Source organism: Corapipo altera, unplaced genomic scaffold (genome assembly GCF_003945725.1).
Source record: "Corapipo altera isolate COAL_440 unplaced genomic scaffold, ASM394572v1 45, whole genome shotgun sequence".
Classification (NCBI taxonomy): domain Eukaryota; kingdom Metazoa; phylum Chordata; class Aves; order Passeriformes; family Pipridae; genus Corapipo; species Corapipo altera.
In genome coordinates, this window is record NW_020884877.1 from 24,660,966 (window position 1) to 24,680,816 (window position 19,851).

Sequence of the window (19,851 nt, forward strand, 5' to 3'; positions counted from 1 at the left end):
TTAATGTACTGTGACTTGCACAGCTCATGTAGCCTTTTTCTTCTAAAGACTAATAAAGGGCAGGGTAAACTGGGCTCTGAACCTCCCTTCTATTAGCCATCATCAGTATGGGTCTAACGGAAGCATATCTCTATTTTGAAATAGAAGCAAGTGAGAGTAACCTGATGTTAATATTGAAACAACCTCATGAAGATTTGATTGCCTTATTTCAGAACATTAGTTTGGGAACTCAAATACATAAATAAAATAAAGGTTGATGTTATTTCAAGACTGAAATTGTTATTTGAAGTAAATTACTCAAAGGACACAGAAATTACTTTGCAAATCCTTTTGCAAGCTGTCTGTCTTGTATACAAAATTTTTTGCACCATTTTGGAAGACCCAAAAATCTGATTTCAGTGGGTTTCCTCACACCAAATTATACAATATTTCTATGTTCTTAAGTACAGGTTGTTCCATTTCATTATATTTTAATTGGATTCCAATAAATAATTGAAATTGCTGATTGCCACATGCAGAGAAACTGGGATTTCAACTTGTCATTGTGTTTTTAAGCATTCTATTCAACACTCAACATCTGCTTAATTTTAGACTATAAATCTGCAGTTGAAAACAGTTAATATGAAGGAATCCCTCATTTATTATGTCTGAATTATTTCCAAGGCAATTGTTCTATTTTGCAGTGTAGGGGAGGGAGTTCAGTTTTCTCTTACTGCCAACCATGCAGACTCATGCTGAGATTTCAAAGTCATATTGGGTTCTTTATGATTCATCCGCCATCTCCAACAAAAATTCAGTGGGTTAATGATTTGAAGATTTAGGACTGTGGAGGTAGCCCTGCAGGCCAAGTTTAACATACAAAGAAAATGCTCAGGTCTGGAAGAGAAGTTCCTTTTCCTGGCACTGGGCTGTTTTCCAGCCCAGTGAGAGCTCAGTCACGCCTTCTTCAGTGGAGCCAGGGAAAAGGGCTTGAGGAGGCACACATCCAATGAAACAAAGGTCACTGTTTTACTTTGTGCTCTTCCCAGGCAGCAAAGCAAGTGTCTCTACCCACTTTAGGTCCAATGCCTTTTGGTTTTACTGATCTGGCCTTTTTGCTTCAGCCCCATCTTCCCAGCTGTGGGGTGTTTCTCCTCCCCACAGGCAGTGCATTCAGGCTGCAAGTTCAGAGCAGCCAGAGGGATGGCAGTGAGGAGAGTCCTTCTCTGCAGCCTCCCATGTCCTCTGCACAGAAAGCAGCCAACAGGCGGCTGCTGCCCAGCTGTAGCTCTGCAGCACCTCCACACTTGGCTTCTCTCTTTCTTACTGTGAGAGGAGGGAGTGCATGGCTCTTAAAACCCTCTGAGAAAAGTCAGAGATGCCTGTGGCAGTGCTTCTCCCATGGCCAGGGGGTACGGGGCTGACCTGGAAATATGTACCTCCTGTATGGGTGGTGATTTGGTGCAGCAACATCAACTGAGCTGGTGGGTTGATGGGCTGTGCCAAGGAGTCTGTTTCAAGGGTCTGAGCTTTGCCAAGGCCCTGAGTAAACCTCAGCTGTCTTCTCAGGGAGGCCTCAGATGCTGCTCAGCTCCTCTGCATGAGCTGGGGGGTGCTGATCTCTGGCTGTCTTGCAGAGGATGGTTGCCTGCCCTGTGCAACTGCTCCCTGTGTTGCTGTATTTCTGTTAGCGATGTTGTAGGTAGTGCCTGACTGCATTTCCAACAGGGGTTCATACTGAGAAGGATTCTGCTTGGATTTCTCCAAATCTGGAGCGAACAGTAGAACAACCCCCCTCACCATGTACGCTGCCACTGCGAGGATACAGGAGCCACCATGACCGAGTGACACCCAGTGGCACTGGCAGGTCTGGAGCCTGATCCCATCCCCTGAGCTGTCTCATGTAGAGCTGTGCTGCACACTCTGCTTTTTGAGCTCTGCCCAGGCCCTCTGACTGGGGATTAGATCAGCATTGTTCCTTGTCCTAAATGGCTTTTGCATGTTGGTTGTACTGGAATTTTCTGCCTGGAGGAAGGAGCTGAGGTGATGGAGAAAAGGCATAAACTTGTAAACTAGGATATATTCTGCACCCGCTCACTGGTGAGGGAGCTGGCGGGCACCACAGCCTGCTATAAATTTTATGCAGAGCATCATTTTCTCCATCCTCTTTCTCAGTGGCTCTCTGACAAGTGGTCTGTGAGTCTCTGCAGCACACCTCACCGTCCAGCCCTCCCTGGCCTTTGTCGTGCTAGTGCTGATGTAAAGCTGTTGCGTGTTCCTCATGGGCCTTTTAACCATCAGACCTGTGGCTCCACAGTACTCTGAGAGGTCCAGGCAGCAGTGACTGGGAGAATTCCTTGGAGAAGGCAGGTTTGTGTTAACGTGAAGAGTAATTCAGAAAAGCTAAAATTAGCAGACAGAGATGTTTTGTGGGAGCGCTGTGCTGGCAGCAGAGCTGGCACCAGCGGTGTGTGGTTCCTCCTGAAGCTGTCAGCAGCTGTCAGTGGAATGTGCGGTGGCTCAGCCAATCCCAACTTTTCTTTTAGGTGATCTCTTTCCTACAGTTTTTGCAGAGACTGTTCCACTATGGATGCTTGTGTTCCTCATCAGTAACTCCAGTATGTGTTATATCCTCTTTACTCTCAGAAATTATTACAATTTGGAAGTTGCTTATGCCATGCTCTTCATGGATGTCATTAGAAGCAGGAAAACAACTGCTGTGCTTTGCAGTCTTCTTTGTAATGGGAATATTGTCAAGTGTATCTTAATGTCAATGGAAAGCTCTTCTAAACTCCCATGGAGAATGGATGAGACCTTTACTGTGTGCCAATATGGAACAAGTAATGGGAGACACAGAATTGGAGTCGTCTCAGCCCAGACTGCCTGATCCTTATCCTTACTGGATCTGTGGAGGTATTGTGGACGCTGCTCCAAAGTCTGGATTCCCCAGTGCACAGCTTGGGTAGGACTGTTGATGCATTTTCACGAATATGTTTTTAACTGTGTCTCCAAATTAATGATTAATAGCTTGTGCCATCGTGCTGTCTGTCAGTCACTGTTAAACCAAATCTGTCAGAGAAGACTCTCAAGAATATTAAATTCCTACAAATTTAATGAGAATAGACAGCTGCATCAAGGAAAGAGATCTAATTAGTGTCCACAGAGAGGGAAAGGTGGTCTGAACTCAGCCTTTTTCAGAGACTGGAGGTGTGGAGGCATCTCCAGAGCATGTAAGAGGCACATTGATTCTCTAATGGTTAATAATGAATGTGTAAACCACCACCAAGGGTTCGGCAGTTCTCATGCTCATAAAAACATGTGCTAGTTTATGGTACTAGAAAATTGGATCATACTGAAATAGAACAATGACCAATTCATGGTAACATGTGGGATTGAGCGGGCTGATGCTCTTATAACGTGTAAAGTGTGGGTTGGGACTGGCAAACTGTGTCTCAGAGGTTGGGATGCTCAATTCCCTGCTGTTTACAAAGGGAATTGGTATCCAAGTTTGGTAGACAGTTGTAAATCTCATCAATGGTTTCTTCTCATTTTCCACAAGGTGCTCCTAACCAAGTCTGTGGTATTTTATGTCTTTCTTGTGGATCCTGGTGCTGCTCAGAGCTCCCTGTGGATCCTGCACAGCTGCTTGCAGCAAAATGTGATTGTAACTATGTGATGTGAGACTGTTGGGCTATTTAGCTTAAGAGAAAAAAGAAAGAGATACTTTAACACAAAGTAAAATCAGAAAAATAAGAAAAATAATTCTAGACTCTCTCCTTTCCCCCTAAGAAAAAGGAGAAAAGTGTAACACAGATGTGCTTTTGGCTTGGCAAACATTGTCTGGTCTGCAACGTGTGCCACAGTGTACTTTTCTACTATTAACAAGGGAGCGTTGGTTTCCCTGCCTGTGTACACAGGGCTTTACTTTATGTCTGACTTTAAAGAGAAATCTTAGTCTCTGGAGAATTTCCCAGCAATACAGTATTTTAGAAAGTTCCTTTGTGGTACTTCACCAACAAGCCAAAGCACCAGAACAGCTCTCTCTTGTCTTATGACTGCTTTCAGGGAGATACCTTCCACCTCTTGCACATACCTGTGCTACAGCACAAATGGGAAAGTAGGAACCTGCTGTAGGTTTGATGCTGCATTTACAAGGGATATCTTTGCTGAGTGCTCCTTCTGGATTAAAGTCATTGGATAGAAATTGTACCAGAGGACTGGTTTTGTAGAATAACTGCATCTCTCTCTGAAAACTGTAGCAGCAGCCGTTCATCTCCAGCCAAATTCAGGCTGCTTTCATAAGCCTTTCCTGTACCTTTCCCCCATTTCATACATGAATACAAAAAATTGTCAATCTCTAATATTTATGCAGTGTTATTAGCAAACTTGCACTAGAAGGATGACTTAAGTTTGATAGATTATTTATTTGAGCATCTGGCAAGCCAGGTGCTTCTGCTATTGATGATGTCATTGAGGATTGAATAAATATTACTTTTTTGAAGTTTAGTGTGAAAAAATTACTCGTTAAAAACCTTTGCTTGGTAAAATTCAACCCTTCTTCCTCCACCAATCCTAAACCAGGGTCCAGCATCCAAGCAGTTAGAAAATGTACCCATTTAAGGAATCGGATAATATGGATACCAACACAGCATTGATATGGAGATGGGTGGGATCCTTAACAGGAACTTTATGGCACTTTAAAATACATATTGTACCCATACAGGGGCTGTGATACTTTAGAACTCCAGGGAGTGTTTTCAAATTTTCTCTGCAGGTTACTATTCTGCAAGGCATGGTTCATGGCTCTGGTGTTCTTGAGGCATGATCTGCAAAACACTTAGTTTCAGGTCAAGACTGAATGCTGTGTTCTGAAGTGCTGTTGCATGATATTGAGTTGCTCCATGGGCAAACATCATGTCCCACTGGGAATAAAAGGGTTTTTTTCCCCTTAGAGAACTCCAAGTGGGCTTCCTGTACATCTTTCATCAACTGTGCATGTACACTCTGTATGTCATATGGAAAAGTCATGCTGTCAGTCATGGTGGATGGAGACTAATATTCGTTAAATTATATTGCTACAAACTATAAGTCTAAAATAGTTTCCCATCATTCTTCTTTATTTGCATGTTAATTTAATGCTAGTGAAAAATTAGCTGCAAGAAAGGTAGGCTTCTGGTACTGATTATTGTTCTTTCTTGGCTAACTACCAACAACATCCCTGGCTATGATGATTAGTTAGGTCTCTTCTATCTCAATCTTCTGTGATTCAGCAGCTGACTGCCCTAGAGGTTAAAGTCCTCTGCTAATGCAGCAATGCAGATTTTTTTCCTTTTATTGCTTTTCTGTTGTGTGTCAGTCCTAATTGGAGACTAAAATTACATTTCCTTTTCGGTAGAATTAGCAGCTCTTCTTAGCCCACCAACTAAAGACTATGTTTATTAGCAGCTCTGCTCATGTCTTTTGTGATCTTTGTAGATGATAATTGCATGGACCCTGAGGTTTAATTTAGGTCACCCATTTAGGTCACATTTGCACTAAGGTAGGTGCCATCCTACAACAGAAGAGAAGACACACAGTCAGAGTTTCCTGCATTTTAGTTCAGGACTCAACTCTGAGTTTTCTTCTCCCTTGGCTTAACTGTATAACCTGAATTTACCAGTCCATACTCCCTAAAGTTTGGGAAACCAAATTAATTGATATTTTACATCTTGAAGATATAAAACCCTAAGTGTTTTGATTATAGGTATGCTGTATGAGGCAGAAATACACATCCCTTTAATAGCATGCACTGATTAGACCTCTAATTTCTGGGAGACAGGGCCTTAAAGCTGGCTTTCCCAGTGCTGAATTGGGGCACTGTGTAAGAAATTGGCTGTGTACTGTGTCACTGCCTGACCTGAGAAAATATGCTTGAAAAACCTGTCTCCATTACAAATGTACCATTTTGCCATGCAGTGATTTTTGGGAGTATAAGAAGAATGTAGGGGAGAACAATAGTTCCAAACTCCAACCTAAATAAAAAGCGGGTGCCTGATTAACTACTGGGTGATCTTGCACACAGGAAGAATGACTGGAAAAGCTTATTAATAAACTCTTAGTTTAAGAATTAATCAAATGGACAATATGTTCTTTTTCTTGAAGACCTCTTTTTTCCTCCATTCACAAGACAGAATTGAACTCTTAAAACACTGATTAATCACATCCAATTTTGTGGTTATGTCTCCTTATTTCTCCATTCTCCTGTTTCTATAACATTTGTAAGTTAGTTCAGAAACTGCATCTGGAGAAGCAAACATTTCTAGGATCACAGATTAGTTTAGATTTTGCTTCCCACTGGAGATTTGTGGTAGGAGCTGCAATTCCATTCCAAAATCTAATTAAAAAGCAGGTATATAGGAAAGTAGTGAACAATCTTACCCATAGGAAGAATGTCTGGGAGCTTTGCTTTGTTAATGAACTGTTAGACTAGGAACCAAATACACAAGCAATATGTGCAGGTATTTTAGGGTTTCATTCTTCTCTGTTCACAAGGCAAAACTCAACTGTTATATCATTCCCCACTTACCAGGCTTACTGGAAATCTCAGTTTCTCTTTAATTTCTAGAGCAGCCACCTTAATGATTTTGCAGTGTCGGATTGTGTATGGTAGGTGACAGGGAAATATGGTCAGCTAAAAAGGTTTCCTGGGATTTTCATTTTGGAATGAATTGTGTAGGACACTTCACCTCTGTACTTTTATGGACTGTTAAATTGTATCTGTGGTATAATAGCATCAGCAGCACTTATCTGATGACCTGTTGGACGCTACTAATTATATGAAAAGGGCATAAATTTTTGTTAGGTAAAAACCACTCAATACCTTTGAGAAAAAGGCCACTTGAGAATCCACCTGCTCTAACTTTGACACAAGGTTTAGAAATATTCATCTAAGTGAATAAGGTGCTAGTTGTCTTCATTATATATTTCGTACATTCCCAGGGGCACTTGGAAAATTAAAGCAGACATGTTTGATAAGGTACAGAAAGTGGAACAATATAAATCAAATTAATGTATTATATACAGTACCAGTGCAAAGCTGTCTTGATCTCCATTTCTGGGCTTTTGAAATTGGTGAAAAGTCAGTGTTTTCAGGAGCTGAAGTTCATCTTGCCAATATTGTGCTCACATTGCCCTTTTAGAGGTTGACTTATAATTGTTTTTACAAATGAAAACATATTTTTTCCCTTTTTTTGTGGGAGTGTACAAATGCACAAAGAACTTTAACTGTGTTCATACTACCTTGAAAAGATGCCAGAAGTCAGATGTGTAATTAGGGATTCTGTTAAAAGTCTAATTCCTGCACCTGTGAACATTTTTTTGGCACATAGCTTGTTGAGTCCTTGCTTTTCTTTCTGTATTTCTCATTCTCGTGGCCAAGGAGTAAGTTCCTTTTCAAAGGAAATTGTCAGAGATCTTCTGGGGTGTAATTTGTTCTTTGTTGAAGTCCAATACAAAAAGGTGGTTTTCTCTGCCTTTGTTGTTAAGTGAAATACTCTAAAGCATAACATTAGACTCTGTTTTATTTAACACCTGATTACTCATGGCAAAGTTCTTTAAGATCCTTTTTAACATGTTACGTGTTAAGATGCTACAACAGTTTATGACAGCATTCTTGTAGTGTGGGTTTGTTCGTGCAGTGCTAAATATTTCCGATGCTGCGGCACTTTATGTTCTACATCACATAAGTTCAAATATTGGTCAAGTTCAAATAAAGCTAATGATAAACTATTTTAGTTAGATGGGGCAGAGAGAAGAGCAAAGAAGCCTTTATCACCAGATGATGTAACAGGATTTTTTGTGTGGATTTTAAGGTAGTTGGAAACAAATTAATATATCAGGTAATTTTATGAGTGAGTCTCAACTGATTTATCAGACCATTAGTTCTTCCTACCTTTGATAGGTGCCTCTTGTGAAGATCACAGGATTCACCTGTTGCTTCTTCCAGGCTACAGCTGACTTCCAGAATCTGAATTAATTGAAAATATATACCTACTCTGCAAAAAGAATCAAGCAACAGATGAATCTCAAAATAACAGACTAGAAAGAATCTATCTAGGCAGCCATTACCAACCCTAGGACTTTTCCACAACTCCTCTACATCTTAAGACAGAGCAAAGATATTTATTCCTTGTGTAAGTTGCCAGGGGCATAAGAAGGAAATCATCAAGGTGGAAACGTGCATTCACCATATCTGCTCTTAGTCACAAATGAAAGGAGGATATCAATATTTTTTCAGGCTAACACATTAATTTACTACAATAAACTTGGAAATTGATGCAAGAAGTCAACCAAAGCAGTAAAAGGCCTGCCTGGCCTGCAGGCTTCTACTTACCATGTCCTTTTCCTAATTCTTAAGTACCGTCATCCTCCTCCAGAAAACCAGTCAAGTGTGATCATAAGTCCATCCATATCCAGCAAGTGTAAACATGTGCTTCATGCACCATCTTAATTGCTTAATCAAGCTCCTTCTATTGTGAGGCACAACCATACGAACAGGAACCAGATGGAAGATATTTTTATCGGACGGACCATAGGATTGAAGAAACACGGTCATTGAACATCGCTGTCCTTAAAAAACCCAGCATTAGGATGCGACTGCATCCGTGCAGCACCCCCACAATGGGATAATTCAGGCAGCAACAACTGTCATAGACTCAATCTTACCTCTTTATTTTCAGACACCAACCACCTGTGTGAGTTAGCTTGATGGACATAAGCACTCATTGATAATTACTTCAGAGGAGCTTGTATCAAAGAAGATTGAAACAGTTATTTACATTTGGAATTGGTAATTACAAAAAATACAGGCATAGTCTGTTCTACTTAGAGTCATTAGTTTTGTGGGTGATTTTAGCATGGAAGTAAAATGAGTTGATATAGCGTCACTCTCATAAGAGACCAGGGCAGCATTCTTATTATTTTCAAATTGTAGGAAAATGGCTGAGTGTATTGGAGCTGTTTTCTGTGCTGTTTCTAAAGCATGTCATAGCAACAGAGATTTTAATCTGTTTTCCTTAGTTTTATCTCATAAAGCACTTAAAATTATGCATTAGGCTAGTGCTCCTGTGGGTTCTACATCAAATCCACAGTAATTGTGGTTTTGCAATCTTTTCCACTACAGGCTTCTAGTAGTAGTTTGATTATGCTGTGATCGCTTTTTTACTCCACACAATAAAAAAAGAGCAAAATCTTTGATTATAATTGCAGGCATAAATATTTGGCCAGGTACTTTCCTAGTCCTTATTGACAGCCTGAATTGTACACCATGGTAATCAAAATGGGAAAGAGCTGATGTGAATAATTCATGGCTTTGACAAACATTGTATCTGAAGATTTGTGGTAAAATTAACAGAAATGAAATAGTTAAGAATTGTGGTATTTAGGCTGTCAGAACTGGGTTTTTAGTTAACACCCCAGTAAGATGGAGAGTGCAAGTTCACTATTCTCCTCATCTCATTGTTTCCTTCCACTGGCTGCAGACTCAGCAAGACAAATGTGCATTAGTTTATATTGTCAAGGCTATCTTTGCAAGCAGATGGGCTGGAAATCTAATTAAAAAACCCAAAAGCTTTGATTCTGGCAAAAAAATAGAAAAGTCTGTGGGACAATCCTAAATCCTCTGAGTTAAATGGATCTTCTATGGCAATGCCATTCTATTGTCCCACTTTATAAATAAAATATGAAGGGCTCTGCTTTCAGATAGACCCATAAATGTGCTCATTTATGAGTTTAATAAAGCATGTATATTCAGTACAATTAGATAAGCATATGTGTAAAGCAATAAACAACTCCTATATAAAATCAGCATACGTGTAAAAGAGGATATATCCCAGCATGGATAAATAAGCACATGCTTAGATTATTAAGTGATATCTCCTAATCTTTTGTGAATTAACCATGAAGTGGCCAATGACCATTTGCAATTCTCCTTGTCATTCTGTATCCTCCTCCCTGTGTCTGAAGATATGGTAAATATACATTCAAAGGAAAAATGCACTAGTTTCAATAAAGAAAAGTCAGGTAACATGCAGAGATAGAATTGAGCTGTTACACGGAAAACACAAGAAAGAAGTGAGTAACCCAATTAGGCTCACCTGGCTCAGTCTCATCCCTTGGACTGCAGTGCTCCAGCCGTATGTGAAGCTATAATTGAAAAGAAAATAGTTACATATATTTGTGGTATCTCAGTATCAGGGAGTTACACTTAGTAGGCTTTTCTTAAACTGGGTGATGTGTCCAGTGTGGGGCTAGAGGTTTGCACAGCGACTGTGAAATGGCATCTGTTGTTTCTCATTAGCTGTTTTCTGGGGGATGTGGGGATATGACTGTGGTGGTTCAGCTTGCTACAGAAAGCTGCTGTATTAGGCCCATTTCTGGACAGGATGTTATATTGCATTAGTTTAACTGGCAGGTAGGAAACCATTAGTGTGATGGAGTAGACATGGCCTGTGATGTATGTTTGATGTGTCTTTTCCAGATCAAATGAGAGACTCAATATTAGGCCAAATATCCTTAGGTGCAGTGTTTCATGATTCTGCTCTCTCTGATTTTCATTGCTGATATCAATAATAAATTGTTGGAGTTTTCTGACTAGCAGATTCCTATCATTCCTATCCTGACGTATGTTAATTTGTCAATATAATTTTTAGGTCTGGCAGCAAGAAAAGCACCACCTGGGGTATGTAGTTCTTGAGATGAATAGGGTGATGTGTGTTCACATGTGGTACTTGTAGATGGGCTTACCTGGAAGTTTTATTGTGCTTTTGATAGAGATATAATATAGCTAAGAGGGAAAAGGGAGCAAGCAGTTGAAACTACATCATTTATCCGAACCTGCTTTAGCTGATAAAACAGTTGCTCTGAGTTTTTCCAGTTAGAGGTGACTGATGGGTGGAGGTAGTTATGGAGAACTGGAATTACTTGCAATCATGGTGAAAGTTCAGGATCATAAGGGAAGCAACATTAAAACTGTGTTGCCATGACACCAATGTGTGATTTCCCATTCGTCTGGGAAAGTGCCTTAGTATGATGGACTGTAAACCGGAGAAGACCACACAGGCACCTAAGGAGCTCAGTCTCCTACAAAGGTGAGAGTATCTGAGGCTGGAAAAATACCTGAAGTGATCTTGGGAAGACAGGCAGAGTATAAGCTCAGAGACTCAGTTGAGGTTTCCACGGTTATTGCCAGGATTTGGTTCCATAATTTGTTGGATTTGTCTTGGGTTTCCAGAAGCTTTTTGGATCCAGCTTTCTCACTCTCAGGTCTTCCACTCCCTGTGAAATACGGAGTTATTGACTTGTTTGTGCTCAGTCAGCGTCAGTGATTTTCATCTCTCTCACATTTATGTCTCCACAAATAACAAAGGATACCTCACATCCAGTAGCTTCATTGGCAAGGCTTAGCCCCTCTTGCTAGATGTAGTCAGAGCCTGGCCTTGCTAGGAGACAGATTCAGAATAAATGGGATGTGAGCTGGATGTTTTGTAGCTGGATTGTCAATAGCCCATCAGTTTCCACTGTCTCTTGAGAACTCTGTAAAAAGGACTTTTTCCACTCTCGGTGGCCATCATGGTAGTTATTTGAAAGAATGAGTAAAGTCTGCTGTGTAAATGAATGCACAAAAATTGATTTTACGAGTGTATCTTATAACATAGATTGATTTGTAGCTTCAGAGCAAGCCCTTCTGAATGTAATACAACAGGCAGTCTTCACCCAGCCTGGCACGGCAGGAAGTATCTATCTGATAAGTGAACTATTTTAGGTAAATCATTGTGCCTATGAAGACCTGCTTTGTTTGTATATGGGTGGAACTCAAAAAAAAACCAAAAAAGAGTACCACTCATTTATTAGTCATGGTCAGCCCTCATTGTCCAACCTGGGGGAAAAAGGAGGCATCAGCTTTTTAATTGTGCAATTCTAAAGAAAACTGAAATACTCTTGTAGTATCATAGCAAAATAGACCTGTAGAAGAGACCACAGTGTTTCTGGGATGTAGCACTCAACCTTTCCTCCTAACAGATACACTTGAATCCAGTGTTTGTCCTTAAATAAAACATGGAGTGGGTGGACTCCGACCAAATCTTGTAGGTCTCAAAAATAGTTACATCACTTCTGCTTAGGAGATAGAAAGTGCAAATCCTATGCTGAACTCTGCACTGCAAAAGGGCAGAAGCCAAGTTACTAAGTTGTGGAAGAATTTGCTGGTTTGAAGTGCAGATTTTTCAATGAGGAAAAAATCCAAAAGCTTTAAAAAATTCTCACCAAAAAATACCTCTAAAATGCTATGGCAATCAAAATATTTTGATAAAATTCAGAATTGTTTCCCCCCTCCCCTTTTTTTTTTAGTAGACTGATCAAAAAAAGAAACGAAAAAAAAGACGTTTCATCTGAAAAGGACTAAACAGAATATTTTGCTGCTATAAAAGCTTTTTTTCAGTTTTTAATTCAGTGGTAGCTCCATGAGAACCTGCACTCAGTGTCTCATCTTTTCTCCCTAGTTCCTTATTTTAATTACAGCACTTCTGTAAATGGATGTGCATTGCTCTCCTGCACTGCCAGGAGCAGCGTACGAGAACTGATGAGTGCTTACTGCAAGAAATGTCACTACCACATAGAAAAAGTGATTTTACCATCTTTGAAGAGGTTTTTTTTTTCCTGTCCTCATCTGTGAGCCCAGTTGAGCCCTGAATCAAATGTGCTAGTCCCAGAGTGGTTATACCTGCTTGCATCAGCACGGAATTTGGCATGGTGTCTGCCTCTGGACATATATTGGATTTTACCAGGTGCTGCTGTCGACTGTCTAGACTGACATTAATCATCCTTTGCATGAGCCGAACATGTTTGCAGGCTTATTTGTGCTGTAAAAGTTCTTTCCCCTATGGGTTTCTCTGCCTCCAACAACGCTTTTCAAGGAAATGTATGTATTTGCAATCTGGAGACTTTCCACTCTGGGGTGACTGTGTTTTACAATGCTGACTGGAATTCCTGGAGCTGTTCACCATGCTCCATTCACTCCCTTGTTAAGTCACCGATGTCGAGAACTGATAAATTAGGATCCCGTGTCTAAGAGCCCCAAGCACTCATTGCCCAGATGAGAAAAGTATCCTTTTCCTTATGTGAAAATCTGGCAGTGTTGGCTGTAGACTAAACTTCATAGCTACTGCACATGAAATGGACTTCATGGTCTCCTTGCTTGGACTATGAAAAAAAAGCTTAAAGTCTAGGCAAAAAGATATATTTATTTTTTTAATCTTACTAGTTTGGTTGTCCTAGGCACAACCATGTACACTTATTTCTCCACTGGAACCCAGTGGATTTGAATCTTCAAACTTACTTTTAATAGCCTCTGCTCATCCAAACCTTTTCAAGAATGATGTGTTTATCTTTCAACACAACCCTAATATTTATTTTTTCCAGCAAATGTCAAGAATGTGTAATTTTCATTTGGTAAAGCATTTTTGTTTTGTTTCTGCTAAATCATCTCAAATACAAGACTTTAAACGCTCGAGAGAGTTGAATGGTACTTACTGTTCAAATATGTCTTTGTTGTAGTAACAAGTCTTTAAATGTAGCCCTGCTTCAACAAAAACAAAGCCCTGATTAATATCATATTTATCTCAGCAGCTGTTTCAAGGAAGACCTGCCAGACATTGATCCAAATATAGTAGATGTGCAACAACAAAAGGGGAAGAGGGTAAATGGGTTTAGATGAAGGCATCATTTACCAGCAGAAACTTAACAGGAATGTGAAAAATTATAATATTCATCCTCCAGATTTGGCTTTAATAGCTGTGATCATGTATTTTTGGACACAGCTGTGTCTTATATCTTTGCTATTTGAATGAAGACAGGAAGCTTCTCAAATAGTGTTTATTTGCTCAATTAAATAAGAGAGCTCTGGATTCCAGTTCTGGTCTGTAACTATGTAGATCAGGATTTTTACCTGGGTGGAAGAGAACACAACACAAACCTGCTGAATTCCGATCTGCACCTCTTAAAATAACTCCCAGAAGCTCATGGGATCATGGTTACATGCTGGGAAAAGGTTTTCTTACACCTAGCTGGTGTCTGAGTTCTTCCTAGCTTACATCATTTTACAACAGAATTGCTTTGAGTTCAGAGTAATTTCTTTTAGAAGTAAAAATCGAATACCAAAATGAGTTACTTGCTTGAGAATAGCAGGAGGGCCCATTCTGGCACCAGTTAGCTTCTGCCAAAGTATTTGGGTTTTTTCTGTCTTTTTGTTCCCTCCTGTTGACTTGGGGCCAGGGGCAGGGGTTGAATGCAGACATTGTGCAGCCCACACATCTGCATTCTTGTGCCATTTGCAGTCACACCGTGTGTCCCCTAAGAGCAGTGGCTGGAAACCAGAAACAGAAGGTTTGTCTCTGCCTGGACCTCACCGGCTCCAAGTCTTTTTACAACATGTCACTGAATTTTCTCTAGATTGCTGCTTTATGTCCAGTTCCAGCCAGTGTGAAATGGGCTTTGGTTTCTTTCTTTCCTTCTCTTTTTAAAAAAGAGAAGTGAGAATGAGTGATTCCTTTTCTATGCTGAAAGAGAAAAAACAAAGTTAAATTACAACAAGGAAGAAATGGAGGCTGGGTGTCTGTTTCTTCTCTAATTGCAAAAAAAGCATTGTGAAACCAAGTTAGGAAATGTAACAAGGAAAATTTAGGATGAAGACTGTCTACCTACAGTATTTTAAGTAGCTGAAATTCTCTGGTGGGAATTGTTATTCCAGAGTAATGGTACTCTCAGGATGTGCATCACTAAGTTCCTCCACTGGTTTCTGATGAGCGGGCACGTAAGGGAGGTGTGAGGATTAGGAGTCACAGGTGCCCCAGGATCTTTGGGAAGACAATCTGCCTCATCACAGCCAACAGCCACAGTCAGTGGGGGATGTGGGTGATAGCTCAGACTGATGCTGTGACAGTGCAGGAACATATCAATTAACTGGGATAATTAGCCACATCGAGTTTTCTGAGAAGGATTAAATAGAGTAAGCTATTTTAATAAATAACTGTGATTCAGGAGTGCTTGACAAACAGGTCTACTAAAAAGGACTTTACCTGGTCCTCTAAATGTACTGGAAAGTATATTACAAATACAGACGACTATTTCTACTGACAAGGTGATATTCAGGCTCAACATGGCGATGTAAAATCAAAGTATGAAACCCTATAAGTTAAGCTGATTATAAACATCTTTGTGTAGTTCCATTTTCAAGCTGAGCAAATGAGCCACAGACAAAATGAATAAAAATTTGCAATTAATCAAAAATATTAACACATAAATTACAGAAGTGATCCTCAGTGCATTTTGATATGGAAGCCAGGCAGTGTAATTAGTTTGGTCTCAGTATGAAATGAGGCCTTTGGGATAACTGTTTGTGCTTGGAGGCTTTCACATACCTGTTTTCACATACCTCCTCCTCCTCTCCCTTTTCCACCCTCAGCTTGTGAATCATGTGGCTGACTATAGCCACATTTGTCAAAGGAATGGTGATCTCAAAAATAATTGGGTTCCTGTAGATTTTGTGCTTACAAATTGATGCTTGAAGAGCTACTTGTTATGCTGAGAGTGTCTCCTGACAAGGTTACACCGACCCACCTTAAAAGAGATCTTGTTCTCCCCATTAACAAATCATATTTTGAATGAGATGCTAGACATGTCAGATCTGTGCTTTTAATGGTCCAACAGGTGTGCTAAATGTGCTGCTTCATCATTAACTCATGACTGCAAAATGGGAATGGAGATATTATGTTATTTCAGCTAATCAAGTGCTGAAGCTTTGAAATGCCAGAAGCTTTGGCCAAACCATAAAGATGAAAAATACACATAATCAGTGATAGGTATTTGAAAGATTAATCAGAAAGCATGAAGTCCTCAAATTCATTTGGTACCCAGCAAACCAGTTCTTGCCAAAGAAAATACAATTTAGAATGTGCCTGAATTAAAGAGGAAATTTGAGAAAATAACCTTATGAAAGCACCCTAGAAAAAAAATAGACATTTATTTTGACAAAATTATCACATCTGCTTCTGAGTTTCAATTTTATGCTTTCTTTTTTTTTTTTTTAAATTCAGATCACAAGTACTGTTTTCACAAATATTCTAGGGTGTTTTTATTGAACTTAGAAGCTGGTCTTTGTCTTTTCTTAAAAGCAGTGTAGCAACTGAAATGACGTATCAACTATCAAATATTTTGTGCTCACCGTTGCAAATCTAGTCCAGATGAGCACAGCCAAAAGTCTGATGGATTGTCCAAATACCTTGATCTGAGCGTTTTTTCCAGTTTCTGGTCAAATATCGATGCCGGAAAAAATTAAGCACCACAATCAACATTAATTGCCATACTAAAGTGATTACTTGTGCGTAATAGATACGTCTTGATGGAGCATCTGGGGAGCCAGGAATAACGCACTTCTTGGTTGGACAATGTGGAGGAAGCTTGATTGCTACTGATGCTTTTCCTGGATCAATTGCTGAATTAGGAAGGGTTTGAATTGTTGCTTTTAAGCAATAAAGTTAATAAGCACGGCTACACTATTCAAAAGGAACCTCGGGTCATTTCCTTAATCCATGCTGAGGTAACTGAAGAAAAATGACTGGCTGTCAAAGATGACTAATCTTCTCAGATTGCCTCACCAGAATTTATCAGTGCTTCGTTATGTCTATGCAAGGCCAGCTTTTTTGGGACCTGATCAGTAGCTGTGAATATTTGGATATTGCAGTTTAAATTTTGGCCTATTTTTAGTTTTTTGTTGGTTTTTTTTCTTTTAATTAAATTGCCTTTGAAGTGTCCCCACATTTATGCAAATCTTTTGTACTTTCACATACATGTTCAGTTTTGGTTTTGCAGATCATTATTACTCATTATTTTTAATTCCCTGGATTTGCATCTATGGTTTCCTGAAAAGTAAATTATTGGAATTCATTCCTGACAGCTGAAGACTGTAGTATGAGTATAGGCAGCTAGAGACCTCCACCAAGGCAAGCTCCTTAGACAAAGGCAGCACAGCAGATGCCCTGAAGAGTTTACAATCTAAATAATTTTCTTATCTCCCACTTCTTTCTCTGAGATATTAGTGCCTGATTAGTATCTGGCTACCTGTTTGTACAGTATAAGTGCTCTCTCCACAGTAAACTTGGCAACTGAAAGCAGAAATAATGAGCAGACAGCTTTCTGTCTTGCAACAGTTTAACCGCTGTTAAATAATAGCTTTTGACAAGTAGGTTTAAAAATCAGGTGCTAATTTTCTGCAGAGTCGGAAGAATGTGGAGTTATCGCTGTGCTGGGGAGATTAAATTGTAGAGACAAGACTACAGACCCTCAGATACTGTTACAGCTCAGTACCATTCATCACATTAAAGAAAAAATTTGCAAGCAGAACTACTTCTGCAAGAACGTGAAAAATGCTCTTGAAACGGAGTTAGATTTTTCTCACAGCGATAAATACCATCCATTTGTGTGTTTTCTGCACTAGGATTAAAAGGGATACTCATCTTTGCACTTATTTCATACAGGAACTTACAGGCTTAGATGATGAATGAAGTAAAGAAATCCTCTTTGTAATTAGGAGCGTTGTTTGGAGTTTTGTATTACTAGTGAAAGAGTTGTTACATGTTGATGTGTTTTGAACCAAAGAAATCTATGATTATTCTTCTTCCTTTCCTCATTCTCCATCCCAGTTTCCTATCAGTTTCATACTTTAAATGTTGTTGAAAATTTGGTCTGTTACAAGGAGTGTGGATAGGGCTGGTAGTGAATAACTGCTTTTTCAAGGACAAGAATCAGGAAGCATCTTAATCCCTACCCTGGGCTGATGTCCCAGCCTGGTCCACAGCATCAATGGTTGTTCTCATGTGTCCACCAGAAAAAACTGGGAATTGTTGCCTTTTCTTCTTCCGCTGAAAACATACTGTGAAGTCTCCAAAACCCTGTCTGATCCCTCTACTGCTTCTCTGCACCTCCTGGGCCTGCAGAGGCTGTTTGCTTTCTGTAAACAGACTCCAGCCCACAGTTACATTTCTTAGTTCCCTACCTGGAATATCTGTCTCAGCGCAGGCTGATCTTCTAGTCGTCGTGGTAGGTAATCATGAGTATGGAGGTATCACACTGCCCATGCTCCAAAGCTGGGGACAGGGTTTTATTTTCGATCTGTTTGGATCTAAGGCTTTAGTTCAGGTTCATACACAGAAGACGTCAGTCCCTCAGGACATTCCTGTTCTGCTTACTGAAACAGGTTTTTATGTCGCTCATCAATAAGCATTAACTCATTGGTTTAGGTCAGATTTGGTAAGTTCTCAGGGTGGCAGCAGCCATGGGGAGTTGGAATGGAGCTCATATTGGCTGTGCCTTGCTGTAGTTGCGTTGGGGTGGTGATGTGCTTATTTATTTATGCCAGAAAAGAGAGATTGCACTTACCTGTCACTTCTCTGCTACTGGAGCTCTCCACGTGCCTGTATGGCTCCTCGACATCTTTGTCAAGTGTTTGGAGAAAAAGAAATCTTGAAAAAGTCAGGTCAGTATAACTGGGATCAGTGACTTGGCAGGAGTTGCCAACGACCCTATAAAGCTTTGCAAGAAAAATAACACAAAACACAAAACGCCTTCTATTCATCCCTTTCTGATTTGATTCCTTGTCTCAGCTCTTGTTCCAAAAACCAAGAGGCAGTAGCACCACCAACAAAGCTTCTTTTACAGCCGTTTTTGGCATTAGTTATGGAAGGATCAGATGTCTGACCTTTTCAGCAGTAGGTAAAGGGAGAATAAAAAGGTCTATATTCTTGACAGTGTTTGGAAGTGCTTGGTCTCCCTAGTTTTTCTTTGCACTGACTGTTGTATGCTGTGTGCTCTGGATATGCCAATAATGTTAAGGCAGAGGACCAAGCTTGTTGTCTTTGACTGTTACAGTCTGGCACTAAGTTGAGGCTGTTCAAGTTAGTGAACTCTCTTAACATATATTAGTCCAGTGTGCCTCCTATGAAGAGTGTCTCAGTCCTTGTTCCAGCCCAGAAACCTAGTTGTAAGCTTTAGAGAGTTGTTTTCAGTTAAATATATAGGAGATGGATCTTATTAGCAGAAAGAGTGTTTTAAGAAGTTAAAGAGGTAGAGTGAAGTGAAAATCATCCTGTCTTTGTGCACTGAGAGTATTTGTGTGGAGGCTAAACAGAGTCTTACAATTTCTACACTATACCAGTATGTAATAATATCTGTCCTCAGCATATTTCAGATTCAATCCAGTGATATCATTCAGTGGTATCCAGTATCAGTTACTATTTTAAATTATCTTACATATGCCTCTATGTACACAATATTGATCCTATTTATGTTGATGTTCCATTTGCAGAAAAGTCAAATGTTCTATTAAAGAGGATTTCTTGTTCCGTACCTCACTGTTTGTTCATTATACAAAATATGTTCATGTTCTGCCATCTTTCTTTCATTGTTTTTTTCTGTTTTCATCCTCCTTTCTACTTTCCACACTTTCTTTCTTCTAACAGCTTCTCTTTCAGTGGAAAAGGCTGTGACCTCCATCCCACCTTAAAAAATAATAAAACTAGATCAGTATAGACCATTCTGGCATCTTTAGTGCATCACAAATAAATTTTACTCCTTTACCATACTGATAATGTTACTGGGAATGGGGACATTCACATTTTGTGCAAGAGTTTGTGTCCTAAAGCAGACCCATAGCTCTCAAGACTTCAACACCATGCAAGGCAGATATATTAGCTGGTCAGTCAGAGGAGTAGACACTTCCTAAATCTCATCAAATGTTTGATCTGCAGATGGAGGATGACACTTCTGAACCATACCTCTTTCCCT

The 19,851-nt window shown here is 39.8% G+C and overlaps 1 protein-coding gene across 2 annotated transcripts in view; it reads left to right on the forward strand.

The window, feature by feature from the left end:
* Nucleotides 1-19,851, forward strand: part of KALRN (kalirin RhoGEF kinase) — a 504,478-nt gene that overhangs the window by 177,896 nt on the left and 306,731 nt on the right. The window lies entirely within an intron of this gene.